Source organism: Montipora capricornis, chromosome 2 (genome assembly GCF_036669925.1).
Source record: "Montipora capricornis isolate CH-2021 chromosome 2, ASM3666992v2, whole genome shotgun sequence".
In the NCBI taxonomy this organism is placed as follows: Eukaryota; Metazoa; Cnidaria; class Anthozoa; order Scleractinia; family Acroporidae; genus Montipora; species Montipora capricornis.
In genome coordinates, this window is record NC_090884.1 from 10,792,257 (window position 1) to 10,797,256 (window position 5,000).

Genomic DNA, 5,000 nt, shown 5'->3' on the forward strand with positions numbered 1-5,000 from the left:
ATTTTGCTGTGACTAAATTTAACGAAAGCCTTGGAGGGTCTATCAACACCACCCTTCCTTCCTCAAACTGAGCCGGGTACGTGTTTGCTGACGTGAAAAATGCTTGCAAGGCTTATAATTAGAGCTTCCTTTATGAGAAAAACATTCGTATTACTCGTATGTATTCGTATGTATCCGTATGTTGATCGTATGTATCCGTATGTTACTCGTATGTTACTCGTATGTCAGTCGTATGTCAGTCGTATGTATTCGTATGTATCCGTATGTTCCGTATGTTACTCGTATGTTACTCGTATGTTACCCGTATGTACTCGTGTGGTGTTTTAGTCATGATCGCTGCAGTTAACCGTTTGCTTCCAAAAAATGCTGATACGCCTCTTGAAAAGCCAAAAATCGCTAAAACAACGCTTTGTGAAACGTCAGGAACTGTTGTAGTTGTCCCTTGAAGTTGAGAATTACCAGAAAAGTTCAGGGGATCTCCAGGCGATATTTTCGCATTTGAAGGCTGCAGTCCATCCGAACAAACAACAATATCTCGACTTCAAGCGACGAAACTCTGATCCCCCGTTGATTTTCATTATTTTTTCGTTCTACGATGGTAATTTTCAACTTCTTAATTAACTTGCAAAGTTAAGAAAGAAAAGTGTCGGAAGCAAAATATCGTTTGCCAGTTTTACGACAGGCACGAGCTGTTTCAGTGACACATCATCTGCTTTTCAAACGCTGTGACAGAGACTTTCTTGTTGACCTTTTATCTATCAAGTATCATATATATTAAGACTCCTTATGTCATGCTTTCATTCAAAATGGTTTTCCGTAAATGTAAACGTAAAAAGTTAAAATGTAAATGCTTTGTTTTATAGTGGAAGTGCACTTTGCTGTCAAGCTAGTTTACAGGCACCCCACTTTTAACAATGTGAAAGAAACAATTCAAACTTAACAGAAACTTAACAGTGTATACAAGCCTTCGTTTTGCTTGTTTTTAAATGGCCCGTTTTGAATAATACTGAAATTAATATTTGTTCTTTTGCACGCTATTTGGTTAGTGCAGCTGGGAGTTCTTGAGTTTTCCTTGAATCATGTTGTTATCGGTCATGAATACTCAAAAATCATTTCAGTTAATAACGCAATAACGCTCGGCTTGGGGGACAACTATTCTTAGAGTTATTTTCTTGGACTTATGTCGTAGAGTTAGAGTTAAGTTTCCAAAATCCTCAAGTCAGGATTTTGGACTGCCAAAATCCTGAATTTAAGATTTTGGACGGCCGGCCAAAATCCTGAATTTAAGATTTTGGAAGTCCAAAATCTTGAATTCAGGATTTTGGCAGTCCAAAATTCAGGATTTTGGAAGTCGTTAACTCTAACTCTAAGTCATAACTCTACTGAAATAACTCTATTGATAGTTAACCTCCTCGGCTTTTTAATTAAAAGTGGTAACAGGGCCGTAGCCAGACTTCAGAACAAGAGGAGGCAAGTTTCGAGCGCCGAAGGCGCGAGCCGCTAGAGGGGTCTTGGGGCATACCCTCCAGATAATTTGAAATCTAGTGGCTCAGTAATGCTTATTTAAGCATTTTCCGTGGCATTATTTCTTCAGAAAAGTCAGTCTTGGGCGAGTCTGGACTTTATACTGTAGATAATTAGGAGAAGTTAGTCTTTAGATGATATACACGTTCACTTATCGATAATCTTTTTCGATACACTCTTGCTTATGTTCTTCAACTCTGAGACAGCCATGTCATAATATTGCCATCTCTAACACTTAAACAGTGTCATCTTTTATTCTTGAAAGACAAAGAAGTCACTAACTTTCACGATTAAGAGTAGTAAACTTCTCCTTTAATAGTTAGGAAGGTGAAAGCTTTTTGCCGTCGTTTAATCTTTACTGAAAGCTAAGGCATACCATCTCTTTAAAACAGAACTGCTGTTAATTTCCGTTGGTTTGTGAATGTGCGCTAAAACAAGCCCGTTCAGCCTCGCTTTAGCCATGCTTGTTTGGGATCAGGATTTAAAAGCCTTTCCAGTTAGCTGAAGGAACGCTCGCGCATGAACAGGAGCCAACTGGAAGGGTCAACAGAAGCTGAAAAATGTTCGATATGTTTGGATAGAATTCTTCATTGCAATGGCTCACTTCTTATTGCGAGCTTTGGATTTGCTTAGCATCGGAGTGTCTGTTCTTCATCTTCCAACGCATTAGCTCTTGGAAAAAAAATTATTCTATTTACATAGATAAACGAATCCCTATTTTGGAATTGCTCACTCTAAGACATACATTCAGGAGTCAGTTTCCTTACCTCTCGTGCAAATTCGGCGTTGTTAGGGAATTCGTCTCAAAGAATTTGTTCTATTTTTGCTACAACAGTTTCATCAAACAAGAGCAACTTTGTAACCTTAAATCTTAAAAAAAAAACCGCTACTCACAGCTCACATGAAAGGCCACGTTCGATATATCAATATTCAAGCATGGGTCCGAGGCTTTCAGGTCAAAATTGCAAAATTTTCAAGTATCTTTTGTCTCTCAATTCCCAAGGAGACTTAGATACAAAGAAAACAACACCAAATATAGAAGATAGAAGATTGACCTGAAAGCCTCGGAGCCATGTTATAATATTGATACATATTGATAGATATTGTATATCGAACGTCGGCTATTAACCTCATTAAAATGCTTCTCCTCTCAATTCATCCACCTTATTTAAGCTGGTTTTATCTTAACCAATCCAATTTTTTCCAGGGATTATTTTCTCAATTGAACGTTTCTTCAAAACAAGGGCAAAATCAAGACGAGGCAATTGCCTCGTCTTGCCTCATGCTAGCTACGGTCCTGGGTAATATGCTTTGAAGGTCTCTTTAAAATAGCCGGTTCAGTGAACAATATTAAATCTTATTTAAGTTGCAAAACGTACAACAAAATGGCTTAGCTACCTTTTCCGATGGCTTTGCCGCGATGCTTTTTCTTCCACGCCCTTTTCGTTAATTCTGTCCTCTATTTGTTCATTTATTTTTGAGAAAAAACCGATGTTTTAGTCATTTTGAGAAAATCAAGACTATTCATTCATACGGCAGGTTTCAAGTATTTGAGAATCTTTGCCATTTGATATCCTTCTGAATATTTTTCCTACAATCCTCAACGTCACCTTTTTTTAAATATAATATCTGCATTATATATGTTTAGCTGTGTGTAAAGGATAGTTGAATACAATTTTTAAAATCCTTTTAATATTTCTTACCTTCTTTGGGATCTGCTGAAATGCCTAAATCGACGACAAAATTCGAGAAGACGAAATTTTTCCTTGAATATCCATTAGGTGAAATTTGCGATATACAAAATGACAACTGCACAGGTGTGCAAACAGCACTCTTAGCAATTTCGTTCCCTTTCAATCAGCGGTCGAGAAACTTCAAACGTGCGCGGAATACACTATATATGGGTCATTGACAAAGCTTCGGTCAAGATGGCTTGATAGTTGCTATAAAATCTTTTTTTGCATGTTTACCGCGGACCGAGACGATGTCGAAGGATTCATTATATGGGATAAAAGATAGTTCCATCTTGCCTGCTCCGGTAGGAAATCGCAGCGCGGGATTTGGTTCATGTTGCCCGCTCACGGAGCTAGTCTTATATTAAGGGCAGATATTGCCCTTTGGTTCTTGTTGCGCATGCGTATGTTGCCTGGAGAACTTCCTTATCGAAGAATTATGATGGTCAACGGAGAGCGCTAAAAGATAGCGAGGACGTCGAGAAACAGCTGATTTCAAGTAAGGCTGTGATCCTCGCAGTTATGAACGAAACTTCCCAAACTCATTAATAATTCATAACCTGATTCCACCAATCAACAGCTGTATACCACATCACGTGAATGCGTTTGGATACCCAACGAAAAACTAGATGAAAATTTTAAAAGATTTGGATATATCCAAATCTTTAAAGATTTGGATATATCCAAAATCTTTAAAGATTTGGATACAATATCCAAATGTCTACTAATTAAATTCTAGAAAAATATCATGTGACATGAATAATTAATTCTAACTAAAAATAAAGTCTAACGCAAACAACAAACATTTGAACGCTTTAAGCCGCAAACAATACTGTAAAGCGTCCGAGAGGGACTTTATTTTCAACCGCCTTGGATAGCTATTAGTTTAAACTTTTGGCATTCATGTTTTCATTGTTTTCAGTCAACTCTTGCACATCCAAACCTATGTCTTCACCTTTGAACACTGCCTGGCTCAATGGCGCAAAACTTGTTTGCCCTTTGGCCTTACCGTTCTCGAAAAATCTATATCGCCCATTTGTTCTTGTAAACCGTAGATTTCTCAACAGAATTGATAATAGACGCGTTTTCCTCGTCAGAAGTTTTGGGAATCCGAACCTTGAACTTGACTCATCCATCTCGCACAGTAAACTGAATATGATAAACTGTAATAAGTTGGCTAACTCCCAAATAGAACATTCCAACGAAACCATTTTTATCACACTCTCTAGCTATTGCTTACAAACAATAATCGGCAACTCCTTTAAAAAGCTATACCAAAAACTCGTGCTTCGTGTTTCATCAGTGTGGTGTTTGGAACCCCTGATGAAACATTCGCACTCGTTTTTGATATATTACTTGAGCAATTTCGTAAAGAAGCCTGAAAAATTCAGGACTTCAACGGGGCTTGAACCCTTGACTTGGCGATACCGGTGCGACGCTCTAACCAACTGAGCTATAAAGCCACTGACGTTGGAAGCTGGTCATTTGTGGGTTCTAATGTTCCCGTGAGGAATGAATCAACGATGAAATGATATATGAAATCGATAATATATGAACTGCGGATATGAAATCAAGTGAAGCTATGATCCTCGCAGTTATGAACGCCAAACTTCAAACCCCGTTGAAGTCCTGAAATTTTCAGGCTTCTTTACGCAATTGCCAAAAGTTGCGTTCATAACTGCGAGGAGCATAGCTTCACTTGATTTCATATCCGCAGTTCATATATGATCGATTTCGTATATC

General features: G+C 38.1%; 1 protein-coding gene across 1 annotated transcript in view; it reads right to left on the reverse strand.

The window, feature by feature from the left end:
• LOC138037772 (adenosine receptor A2b-like) overlaps window positions 1-2,971 on the reverse strand; it is a 14,192-nt gene extending 11,221 nt beyond the window's left edge. The window contains exon 1 of the mRNA XM_068883670.1: window positions 2,923-2,971. The gene's annotated coding sequence lies outside the window, so the exon portion shown is untranslated. The remainder of the gene's footprint in view (window positions 1-2,922) is intronic.
• Window positions 2,972-5,000: the final 2,029 nt, after the last annotated feature.